At 30.1% G+C, this 13,964-nt stretch overlaps 1 long non-coding RNA gene across 1 annotated transcript; it reads right to left on the bottom strand.

The window, feature by feature from the left end:
* Positions 1-429: 429 nt before the first annotated feature.
* On the bottom strand, positions 430-7,029 carry LOC129302049 (uncharacterized). The gene is made up of 4 exons (XR_008591150.1): positions 6,915-7,029; positions 6,597-6,715; positions 864-6,524; positions 430-823 (listed from the first exon to the last, which is right to left on the bottom strand). It is a non-coding gene; the product is annotated as an uncharacterized LOC129302049 (long non-coding RNA).
* Positions 7,030-13,964: the final 6,935 nt, after the last annotated feature.

Raw genomic sequence — 13,964 nt, 5'->3', positions numbered from 1 at the left:
TGAATTATTCTGATAAATCCCTAGAAGTATGAATTTTTAATTAATTGATGATCTCATATTTTAATGGTTTTCTCTTTGTAAAACAATATTATTTTTATTTATTTAATCTATTTGACTTGTCAAGATCAAGTGTTAAAGATTCTTTGTCATTAAGGTTCTAAAGTTTCATGATACTGAAGTTGCATAAATAATTTTATTCTAAGTTTACTAATTTTATTATTTTGTATCGCTTTCTCTTTAATTTTCATAACGTTGTAAATTTTTCATTTTAATCCTACAAATGTTATGGTTGGGGCATTATTCACTGAAAAATATTTCTTTGGCTTCAAATATATTAACTGTTGTTGTACCTACTGTTGATCAATAAAGGGCTTTAGCATTGAGTTGAAGTGAAGAATGGTGGATCAAGTCTCTTCGGATGTAAACTTAAATTCATGTATTATGTTTTGTAAACGTTACGATAGGTTCTCCGCATAGGCTATGGATAGGGTTCTTATTTTGTTAAATACTCCATATGCTAGTTGGAAGGAATTGAATTCTTGGTTGTTATGATATTTGTGTTGTAAAATTTTGGAAGGTCCTACATACAGATGAAATTTTGTTAGAATTTTATTTTTGGTGTGTGACACCCAACAATAATCAACCTCCCAAATGCTTCCAATTTGCTCCCAAATCCTCTCGTTTTCTTTCTTTCTTTTGAAATCAAACTCGAGCTTGCGTTTGACAAAACCAGATTTATGTCCATTCGTTATGGTATATGGGCCAAAGATGCTCAATCACGATTTGGGCCTCTCTCCATATCACAGCCTATTCAAACTTGAACCTAGCCTACTTTTAAGACTGACCAATGATCCAATAACCACATAGCCTACTTTTAAGACTGACCAATGATCCAATAACCACATAGTGTTCTAAAAATAATATCAATAAAAAATTCACTCAAATTTACCAATCTACCCTCTAAACACTTAAAATTTTCAGATTTAAATTCTAGGATTTAAAATTTCCAATTAGGCCTCACTAATTCGCATTTGGACCCACCATGTCTCCACCACAACGGATGCACTTTGCGCATAGCAGATTTGCAAAATTTTGGTTAAATTATATGCATTCATGAACTAATGATGGAAGCAACATCATGCTAATAACGGAAGGAAATGAAGTAGCAAGAGTTGATAAAGCTCTTGATTACGTCTGTATTCACCACAAGATGCTACCATAAGCACTATGAATCACTAAACTTAAAAAAAAATAAGAAATACACTTATTATTCAAATTCAACTTACAATACAATAAAGAAGTGCATGTTGAGAAATTTTTAGATAAATTAGGTGCATCGTGTCATTTGTAATTTGTCCAATTAAATGTTCCAAATTATATACATAAAATCTTACATGACATTATTTTAATTGATTTTATTCTTATATGCATAGTTAATTTTTTGCACTCAGTCCATTTAGGAATTTCTTGTGCACGCCTATATATTACTCAAGACTCAAAAGCCTTAATTTAGAAATCCTAGTTTGATGACAATACTAATAAAATAATGAAAATCAACCAAATAATCTAAGGATTATATATCCTAAAATCATCTGATTATATTATTAGATAAAATTCTAATCTAAAAATAGGAAACAAAACTTAAATAAAATATTAAAATAATATATAAATATTAAACCAATATCTAAATTATTAAGCTAATCAATTTGAAGCAATCAAGGGATATGTCATCATTTGTACAATTATCCATGTGATCCTTTTATTTTTATAGGCCACTGGTTGATTGTTGGCCTCTTGCCTTGTTTCACCACTTTTGCATTGTAGGCCTCTTGGCATTGTTAAGCTTGTTGGACATGCGGGACCCATATTCTTTCACTTAAAATAGTGAGGAAAAAGAAGAGAAACAGGAGAGGCGAAGGAGAGGAGATATTTAACTACTAGGGCTTCATCATTTGACCTAGTTAGAGGCATTCTAAGCTAAAGAAATACTTGAGTAAGCTTCCTAACCCTCCTCCCTCTTCTCATCTCAAATTTGCAATAGGTTTGTGTGTGGATTGCTTCATGTTTTGGTGGCTCTTGCGTTATGACATGTAGCACAAAAATACTTTTTCTACTGTCCCAATCCTAGGTCTGAACCCACTACCCTCTAACCACACACCATATTGATTTATTTAATTAATTAACCTCATTTAATTTAATCGGGGTTAATTTTCTAAGATGTTACACTATGCACTTGTTCAGCATGCTATTACATCCCACATTGGGGGGGACTTAGGGAGGGTTGGGCATATAAGTACGTGCACTACATACCCTATTGAGCTAGCTTTTTATAGAGAGAGTAATACCTAATAACAAAGTAATATCAGAGACGGACCTAAGTTTATCCAATTGGTAGACCTTTCCAGTGGGCCACTCATGATGGGAACGTCATGAATTGGTTGTGGGAGCTGTTACGTCCCACATCGAAAGAATTTGGAGAGGATTCTATGCATATAAATAGGTGTGTTGCATATGTCATTGAGTTAATTTTTTAGGAAGATGATAATGGCAAATGATAATACATTGCCCTTTGGGGGATGGTTAAAAGTGTGCTCTTGATTGACACTCGTCATCGTCCTTTAAGGGATCAAGCCGAGGAAGGTATGCAGCCTAAAGCACACATCAACAATCATGTAGGTAAGGAAAAAGGAGTGGGCACCGAGTCAGTGTACTTCACCTATAGTGGTACAAGGGACGACAGGGGAAATGCACCTACTCTCCGTTCATCTCCCCTTATAGGTTGGCATAAGAGGGGGCATATGTATCTTCCTATAAAGGAGTTTGGGGAGGGATGTGGGGTTCATGTATTTAAGATCACATGATCTCTTCTAATAACACATACCTCCAACCAGCACCCAAAATAAAAATTTTACAAAAAATATAATAACATTAAATCACATGAAAATAAAAATACCTCTTCTCCTCATACCAATACCAATAATTGCAGACGTCCTTTAATGACACCTCTTCATTCTACTTTTTTTTTTTTTTGTCCGTCCTTCGTTAGGCACACCATCATATGTCCAACAGTAACTACTAAACACATAATAACACTCAAGCTTTTATCCCCATGTAATAATTAAAAAAGATGCAGAAGTAAAGATGCACAAGTCTATTTCTACTCAATGTATACAAAAAGGAAGGATCCAACGTCTATTTGTGGTATTTTATCAAGAGAGTGATTACTTTTTTGTTGTGTTTCTCTTTATATTCCAGTTACATGCATGTTCCATGTTGTAGTCAATTAGCTAGCAAGTTACATAATAATAATAATAATAATGATAATAATGATAATAATGATGATAATAATCAGTAGTCAAACTCAATACCAAAATGCCAACATGTATGTTTATTTAATATTGTCTCTCTTTAATAAGCACATTACTTCAATATACATCGTTTCTTCCTTAAAAGACCGTATGTATTGAAGGCAAGGCAAAAAAAATTAAAAAAAGGTAAATTTAATTTAATTTTATTGGAAGTTGGGTGAAACTAAAGGAAAAGATTTTCTTCTCAAAAGGATCACAGCTACCCAACTTTTTTCCTATTTGAGTCTGAAAGTTACTTGAAAGCCACTTTAACATCATTTAAGTTTACTTAGCATCAATCCAAGAATGGAACTTTCTTTCCATTACAAATCAAGTAATATTTATTTTATTGTTTTTGTTTCACACTGTTATCATTATTCATAATTTACAAATATCATTTTTGTTTCAAAAACCTACTTTATCATTCAATTTTTTTCATCGATTTTATTATATTTTATGTTTACCAAACAATAACATTGCTTGGGGGAAAAAGACTCAATATAAAACAAGGTTTAGTTGCACCCTTTACAAGCTAATAATTTCAATCAATAAAAGACTAAATTTCCCAAGTTAAAAACTAAAACTGACACCATTGTTTTAAAATAGAAAGACTAAAAACCGCAAAAACCCTTCCCCATGTTCTGTCACATGTAAGACAAAGGGGGAAAGCAAGAAGTAGAAATTTTACTAAAAGCAATTTTACGATAACTTTCCAACAACTCATCATATTCCAGCACTTGTGGAATAACTTCAACTTGGTCAAAATTTAGAGGAAAATGAAGTTCAATTAGAAACCAAGCCATCCTAGGATATCAGAAATCAGAAGCAAGAGATAAATGGAAAAAACAAAATTCCGGATGTGCTAATTATGAGAATTGGCAACTGCTATTGTAATGTTTCTAGATATCAAGAAGTAATAATTTCTTTTGCTTATTTATTCAATCCAGCTTTAGGTTTTAGCTATGCCTTACTGCTCTGTGGACTGCTAACTGATACAATTTCTATACTTTTTGATTAAATCTGTACATCAAACATTTTCCAAAACCCTGTTTGGGTTGCTGATGGGCATAGTTCCATCAAACTTCACAAACAACTTCCTCCATAAATCCCAAAGTGGCTTTCCATAAAATCAGTTCCAATCCCTATTTGGGAAGTGTAGATTGTTCATGTTATCTACGCACCAATATGAATCTGGCAACAAATTATTAGGTTTTGAGCATTATATAACTAGGTAAATGACCAATTGAGATCAAAACAAAGCATTCCATTGAGAGTTCTAAGCCTTTTTTATTCACACTGATATTACAACAAAATGTATTAAGACACAACTATGAATGCATATGTAATGGGTAAGTTGCATAAGGTTTTCTTTTCTAAATGATCAAAATTTCTCTCAACCCAGGGCTTCAAACTTATAATTTTGATTCAGATCATATTCATTACAAGCAAAAGAGGAGCAAGAAGGCATTATAGTAAAGAAACACTGAGCATGGTTGATTCTGATCTGGATCTGATAACTATTCTACCGGAGGCTACACTATTAATTAGGGTACATTACTTATACCATATATATTGGTTACAGATAAGGGAACTACAGGACAAAAAATAAGTATTTCACTCCCTAATGATATCCACAATTACCTCAATAAAAAAAAGCAAAAAAAAAGCAGGTGGGAAGGCCTAGGTTAAGTATTTCAAAACCTAACAAGATAACTATTGGTTAAAATTGCTCATGCTTAAGTGAAAGGCCTATCACAGAAAACTACTTAACAACGTCAATGATGTGAGGAACGGATGGCTACAACTTTATAAGATAACTATGAAACGAAATATGCCCAAATAAAGTATTTTAACACATGGCAAAGACATGGTATGATTTCCAATACACAGTAAAAAAAAAAAAAACAGCAGAAGAAAGCTGCCATATTTCATAGAAAAAACTTTGTTCCTTCTTTTCTTTCCCTTTAATTTATCACAAGTAAATCATATTATAGAATAAGTTCAAATAAGGAACAAATAAGTTCAAATAATAAGGAAAAGTTAAACCTTTCTTATTCCATCGAGGCCTGTCAGAAGTAATCAAAGCCATGCCATGCAACACGTGGTCAGTAATTGATTCAACACCCTTTTGCCAAGATTGACCCAAACGTTTCCTTTTTGAGGTCTACAGCACGCATAGACGCCGTGTAGAGAGAGACCACTTTAATTATTCTACGTTTCATATCAGTAATGGTTTAGGTATTTTGCGTATCTTGTGGTATTTGTTAAAACAAAAAAATTAGTACCTAATATCCAAAGGTCTCAAATGGATCCTAATACCTAGTGTTATTGATCGTGCTTTTCCTTTATTTTTTTGGCTAAGTTTAAACAGAAAAATAAATCGACCAACAAATGCAGGCAACCGTCTATAAGTACTTATATCTCCAACTGAAAGATCGAATTGGTAATTCATTCAAAATAAGGGAACTATTGGAGAATATATTTGAGAATCAATCTCCACTTGAAAGCAGAAAATCTAATCTCAGAAATGTGAATAACAAAGCACGATAGTTGACACTTGGCAAGTCATACTCTTGTTGATCTTTTAAAATGAAAATCAAACAGCAAGAATTAAATTCCAGTTACAGTTTACTGCCATGAATTAAGGTGCCAATAAAAAATCGACATACTAACTTTATAGATAAAAACATTAAATTCCAATTAGTTGAGAAACAAAATGTAAATATAAGAGGCCATTTGATCTCTTGCAATTAATTTTGACGTTTGTGCTTTACTTCATGTACAAATTTTATAATCAAACTTCAATGCAAGGATGAAATGCAGTTTTATTTTATAAATTTATAAGCTAAGATGAATAGAAAGGTGAGTAGATTTCATAGTCTTTGAAACCATTGCGGAAATCAAAGAACGAAAAGGGAAGGGAAAGAAATCATCATGATATTACAAAGTTGATTGACTTTTTGAAAGAAAAAGAAACGATCATGGTTCATGAATTACCAAATCTCACCCACATCTAGAAGAAAAACTTCTCTATCTATAGCACCTTATTGAGCCATCTATTGAAGAAATTTGCGCCTAATTTAAATTTGAAACTCTGCCAAGCAACCCAACTGCATAACGTTCCTATTGTATCGTAAAGAGAGAATTCAATGGGCTAATTCCAGCTGGCTTCAACACCTATATAGTTTAAAGCTAAGTCGTCAGCACAACGAGGGAAAATAAAAAACAAAAGAGAAGGAATTAACGAACCTAATTGCGAGACTTGCGTTTGGAAAATACGACTTTCTCTGGGTGAATGAGATACGATCACAATACTTTGATGGGGTTATGTGGTTAGGGTTTGTTCCCAAGAAGAAGAACAATTCTACCTAGAGCCTCCTCCAAATTAACGTAGAGAGCGCGAATTAGAATTTTTTAAGGTAAAGGAAAAGAAAATAAAAACACAGTAGATTTCAATGCCTTGAAATTATTGCAGACGTTGAGCAAGGAAAAGGCAATCGAAAGAAATAACCATGACATTACGAAACTGATAATCTTTTCGAATAAAAAATATGATCATGATCTCACCTTTGGAAGAAGAACTCCTCCACCCGGAGCCTCCCTTGATTTGAATGCAATTATTCGTTTAAAATCTGAAACTCAGTGAACCAACCAACTGTTTATATAGCGTTTTGATCGAGCCGTTAAAGAGAGAATTTGATTGGCTAATTCAATTGGCTTCAACGGCTATGTAATTTAACAAGACTGTAAATAGCCGTTAAAAGCCGAGAGATTCAAACATATAGTACAAGAAGCAAAATATACAGCCCTTGTTGTACATGTGGTAACATTAAGTGTGGATCTTCGTGAACTCGCTCTAATTTAATATTTTCAAAATTAACATAATTCAATTGATAATTAATTAATACAAAATAAATGTTAGCGTTATTGTTATTACTTCCATAGAAGTCAATATTATCTGATGAATTATTTGATTCCAATTTTTTTAATTACAATTCTTTAATGTTTAGAAACTATTTAATTACTTTATCAATTGAATGTTTAAAATCTGATTACTTAATCAATTATTACTTAATGAATAGAAAAAATAATAATAAAATCTCCTAAATTATATAAATTTCACTTAAGTCCTTAAAGACTTTTGTGTTAATAAATTTTAAATTAAAAATATCATTTTATATTTATTAATAAGTTATAATTTTTTGTTCAATTCTTGTAATTTTTTAAATAAAAGTTATTATTCTTTAAACAAAAGTCTTGAATAGAGTTTGTTATTTTAAAAACTTATTTTTCAATAATTAAAATTACATTTAACAAGTTGTGATTTATTATTCAACTCTTGTGACTCACAAAATAAAAATTATTTTTTCTTAAATAAAAATTATAATTGGAGCTTGTTTTTTAATAATAAAAACTATATTTAACAAGTTAGAATTTCTTATTCAACTTTTGTTATTCATAAAATAAAAATTATTATTCCTTAAACAAAAGTTATAATTGAAGCTTTTTATTTTCAATAAGAGTAAAATAGTATTTTTACTTTAAAATTTATTAATACAGAAGTCTTTATAAATTTTAGTGAAATTATGACATTTTATGAAATTAGATTGTCATTTAAATAATTTAGAGAGACTTTATTATTATTTTCTCTAATGAATACTTGATAGATTAGTTGGAAAGGAGCAATTGGGTGAATTTAGACATGAGATATTGCATGTGACCTCTAAAGATAACTAAAAATTCATGCATTGTTGAATAAATTAAATATTACAACATTGAACATACATTTTTTTAATCAAACCCCAATATTTCAACCATTAGATACATATGACTACATGCAAAATATCTTTATATATGTATTGATTAGTACCCATGATGCACGGGGTTCAAATCTAGTTAAGTTAGATAACCTACAACATAAATGATTGGGAGTTTTCCAAGTTTATTATACATTTTATATATTCTATAATTATATAGATTAGTTTTTGGTATGTAATTCTTGTAATAAAATTTAAAGACTTGTGGCCTATAAACAATGGCATGCGCGAAGTGATTGTAAACTTGAAGTGAATGAGAATTTCTTCTTATTTTCTCCTTTAACTCTTTCTTGTCTTGTTCATTTCTCTCTTTTGAATCTCTTATATTCTGTTTATTTTTATAATACATTATTAATATGACATTCTACCAAATTAGTTCATGGTATAAATTTGAAGAATTTCTCATTGATGCTTGTTGATTTTTGTTCATAGCATAGAGAGATGGTTTATTAAAATAGAGATAAAAATTTGTAAACTTATTTAAAAGGAATGATGACCTTGCAATTTCAAAGAATGAATAAATTTTACTTATTAATGGCTAATTAGAGATTCATATTGATGTATAAGAATTTATCTTATTTTTTTCTTTTTTCTTTATTGGAGGGAAATTAAAAGCAACAAAACAAACAAAAACGGAAAAGGAAAAACACTAGGGAGGTCATAGCAGCTCTAAATCAGACAATCCATTCGCCTCCAAAGCATAGAACCTAGGAGAAAGTGATAGAGATCGTTTAGTTGAATCATGTGGTATTTGCCTTAGATGTGTCCTCTAATTACGTTGAAGAAGCTCACGAATTTATCCAGAATCTTGTTACAGTAAACATGCAGACAAGGGATTAGCAAGGGTTATGACCTCCTAACTTTTTAATCTTTTTTTTAATAAGATGTAAGGGCTATATATTTTCATTTAAGTTGATACATTATAAAAACCTTTAAGACATTAGATAAAATTTTCATTTTAATTCTATATTAGTGTTTTATGCATGTATAGTCTAAATATTTTAATAGCTTGAAGATATAATTGTCATATGATTTACTTGTTTTTAACAACATAATGTTGCAGTTGCTCTTAAAACATTGATGTCATTTGATTTTACTTTTGTTATATATTTAATAAAATAAATAATAAAAATTATTACTAACAAACTTTATCAAGCACTACAACAAAATTTGTAAAATATACTGAATGATATGTGCTTGATATATACTATAAAATTACTTATCCAAAAGTTTAGAATTTATGTGTGGTTAAGATATGTTCGTTAAAAAAATTACTTTTTTTTTGTAATAACAAGCTATTGAAATTTATTATATGAATAATTTTTTACCACGATATACTTAGATTTCATCGACATAAAGAATTATGACAACCGTGCATCGTTATCATGTTAATATATTATTTACTATAATTATTAATTAAAAAAATTAAATAATAAATTCAGTAAGCAAGTAATAATGTCTTTTAAATTGAACAAAACTTTAAATCCCAAGAATGCATTTAAAATATTCATTTTTCATGAAAAAGATGAAATCCTCGTCAATTTAATGATAGTTTATATTAAAAAAATTAATAAAAAATTTAATGTAAACATGATAATTAACTATTCTTATGCCATAAAAATTGATAAGTAAAATTAAAAAATTAAAAATATATATTTATTTTTGTTATATATAAAAAATTAAAAAAAAATATACCTTAAAATATTTATGTTATGTCAGTTTTATATATAAATTTAATTTTTTTATTATTATATATGTTTTTACTATTTGGACTCTTTTTATTAAAATTTTCCGACTCTGACCCTATGTGTAGATCAACATATCTTTCTATTACCCCTGTCCCAACCATTCTTCAGGCCCGCTAAGCATACCCATGGCTTCCCTTTTCAGCGTCCCTATCGTGCCAGACTTCTCCAGTATAATCTTACTTTATGTCGTTCTCATATTTTATATTTGACAATTCAAAATTTATTTTTACATGTTTGTTATAATGAATTTGATATCTATTGATATTTTAAAATTATGTTATTGAATAGCCCTAATCATAATACTCTTGATCTTGTGATTAAATGACCCAAGATTACATCACTTTTGATAATAGTCTTTTGTTAAAAATCACTTTATGGTTTCAATAAATATCATGAAAAAGTTGTTGTTATAAATAATATAGTCATAGAAGATGATGATTCAAATATTTTTATTAAAAAACGTTTTGATAGCATTGAAAAATAGTACTCCCAAAGACTAATAGCTTATACAAAATCATGTCATGGAAAATAATGGTTCAGAAAACTAATAATTAGCATACTTATTTTATTATAATCACATCACAAATGGCCAATGCCCAAATTGAGAATTAAAAAGTGCACAACAATGTTTTGCCATGCATATTAAAATCATGAGCGAAAGTTATAATATAACTAGAAGCCATTTAAATAAATAGGTATTAATTTATTGAAAATAAATGCAAAAGTAGTTGTAAAGGCAAAAAAATTATGAGGTATTGAAGAAAATACCTAAAGTGGTGTGAAATCAAGTAGATCAAAAAAGTAATTATTAATCATATTATAATATTAATACATCGTGTCAACTTATTTTTAAATTTTAAATTTTAAAATTAAATACTATTTGTATGGGTTGCAAACAATTTATCGTGGTAGCGTGTGTGTGTGTGTGCGTGTGTCTGTGATGAGCAAACATGGTTCCCTTCAAATCCCGAAAACAAGAAGCGGTGAACTTGCCAAGATTCAAGAAGTGGACGGGGAGAAGAACAGGAGATAATGAACAGTAACGCGGGAAACGGAAAGTAGGGGTGCGTCACCGGTGATGTCAAGCAGCTGCTGCTGCTGCTTAACTCAAATACTCAAATTTTTTGTTATTAATAAAATAAAATAAAATAAGATAAAAATTAAAAATTTTAATTTCTTTAAAGATAAAAATTGAAATTAGTTAAAATATAAAATAAAATTTAAAAATTCAAGTATTTGAGCTAACTCAATAAGTTAAAGTGTTAAGGTCGAATTAGGCTACATGAGCTTTGTTATATACTTACATATTTTAATCCCAATCCTTTGAAATAAGTCAGGCCCAAATTGAAATTTGAATTCATAGATTTAGATTTGAAATTTAAATTTAAAATCTCACATTTCAAATCTATGTATTTAAATTTTTTTTATTTGCTAACAAATGTTATTACTATTAGGTAGGGTTTTAAGCACTGTTTTGAAAACCAGACCGGACCGGCCAGTCGGACCATCGACTGGTTTGGTTTCCGATCTGGTTTAAAGAAAAAAAAATCGTTTTAAGAGTTAAGCCAATTTGAGCCGTTTCGAACCGGCGGTCGGATCGGGAACCAGATCCGGTTTTCAAAAACCGGACTGTTCAAAAAAAACTTTTTTTATTTTTTTATCAAATTTTTAAAAAAATGACTAATTTTTTTAATCATTTGATATTATATTGTATCATATGGCTTGTTAAGTCGTGATAAACTTAAAATATTTAATTTTTTTAAGTTAAATAGCAATTTCATATGTATTTCTTATATTTAAATTATTATATACATATATAATTTTTTTAATTTAATTATTACGTCACCAGTTAGACCATTGGTTTAACCGATTGAACCATGTGAACCGTGAACCACTGACTTTTCCGGTTTAATGTCCAGTCCGGTTCTTAAAACATTAGTTTTAAGGGTGCATATAGATATTTAAAATAAAAAATATTTAAAAACATTTCAAATTATAAAAGAATTAAAATAAAATTTTGATAAAATTTAAATTCATGAAGTTTTAACTTCCTAAATAGGAAATTTAATTTATCTCAAATTCAAATCAATATGTATCCAAATATAGTATATGTATTTTTAGTTTTTCTTTTGTCATGGGTTATTCCGTAAGTAGGTGCACATTTGATGTAGTTGGGACCTTTCCTTCATGTGTTCAGATAAACTTTTCTCAAAAGAAGAAAGTGATAAAAGTGGCGCACAGAGCCCAATGAATGTTATACTATATATAGAGAATGTATAGAAACCTTAATGAATGTGGTTTAGCCACATATACAAAGAATGCCCTATAATAAATTATAAATATAAATAATATATAGATAAATATACTGGACTCAGAGATTTATAATCAGTTATTGGGCTTGTATATACTGATTGGGCTTCTGTAAGTTAGGCTTCCTCTCTATTGTCTTAACATCCCCCCTCAAACGAGAGGTTAGACTTTTGACTAAACCAAGCTTGTCTCTTAAACCTAGAAAATGAGAGTGAGATAAGGCTTTTGTAAAAATGTTAGCCACTTGATCTGAGGAAGGTACAAAATGAACAAGCATTTGGCGTGAAAGAAATCGCTCCAAATAAAATGAACATCCAGTTCTATATGCTTAGTTCGAGCATGGAAGACTGGATTCAAAGCCAAGGCAGAAGCACTGAGGTTATTGCACCAGGCGGTCAAAATCTGAGTCAACCGAAAAGCAATCTCAGAGAACAAAGATTGAATCCAGGAGAGTTCAGTGGCAAGATCTGCAAGTGCTCTATATTCTGACTATGTACTCAAATGGGAGACAAGTCTTTGCTTTTTCCCAAACTAGGCAATCAGAGAATCATCGAGAAAGACACAGTAACCTCCTATGGATCAATGATCGTCAACACACACAGCCCAATCCACATCAGAAAACCCATTTAAGGTGAGATATTCAACTGGTTTTAGATGAAGAGTCAGATCAGTCGTTCCCTTTAGATATCTAAGAACTCATTTAGCTGCTTGCCAATGAATGTCTGTAGGAGATTGTAAAAATTGGCTAAGTTTATTTACTACAAAGAGAATATTTGGTCGAGTGTTGACCAGATATTGTAATGCTCCAATTACTTGTCTGTAAATTGAGGGATTCTTCATGGGAGTCCCAACATGAATAGACAGATGCTTATTTATAACCATCAGTGTTGGAGCTAAAGCACATGATTCCATGCCAAAGTTCTTGAGTAGATCAAGAATATATTTTTCTTGCTTCACATAGAGACCAAAATTATCTCTATAGGCTTCTATGCCTAAGAAATGATATAGAGTGCCAAGGTCTTTCAATGGAAATAGGGCATTTAACTCTTTAACAAACAAGGATAACATAGTAGGATTGCTGCTAGTGATAATTATATCATCAACATAAATAAGCACAAACATGATATTTTTCTTTACCTTGAAATAAAATAGAGAGTTGTCACATTGAGATTGCTTGAATTCCCAAGTCAATAATGTGGCCTTTAATCTATCATACCAAGCCCTTGAGGCTTGTTTGAGTCCATAAATAGCCTTGTTTAAAAGACAAATGTGGTTGGGATATCTCTTATCAACAAAGCCTTCCGGTTGTTTCATAAACACCTTTTCTTGCAAATAACCATTTAGAAAGGCATTATTGATATCCAGCTGTCTAATTGGCCATTTAAAAATAACAGTTAGAGTTAAAATAAATCTTAGAGTAGCAGGTTTCAAAACAGGGCTGAAAGTCTCATCATAGTCAATACCTAGACTTTATTGAAAACCTTTAGCAACAAGTCTTGCTTTAGGTTTAATAAATATACCATCAGGATTAAACTTTGACTTAAATACCCATTTGTAGTCAACAGCCATTTCTTTACCAGTTCTAGGAACTAAAATCTAAGTCTGATTTCTTACAAGAGCATTAAATTCATCTATCATAGCCTTTTCCAAATTTTTGAATTTAAAGCACCTTTAACAGTAAATGGTTCTTCATAATCAGATTTACTAATTTCAGTTAAACCAATAAAAGGAGCTTTAGGTTT

Source organism: Prosopis cineraria, unplaced genomic scaffold (genome assembly GCF_029017545.1).
Source record: "Prosopis cineraria cultivar Desert tree isolate PC_DT_omini unplaced genomic scaffold, ASM2901754v1 PC2, whole genome shotgun sequence".
In the NCBI taxonomy this organism is placed as follows: Eukaryota; Viridiplantae; Streptophyta; class Magnoliopsida; order Fabales; family Fabaceae; genus Prosopis; species Prosopis cineraria.
The sequence above is the reverse complement of the archived record's forward strand: the minus strand, read 5'-3'. Positions and strand labels throughout refer to the sequence as shown.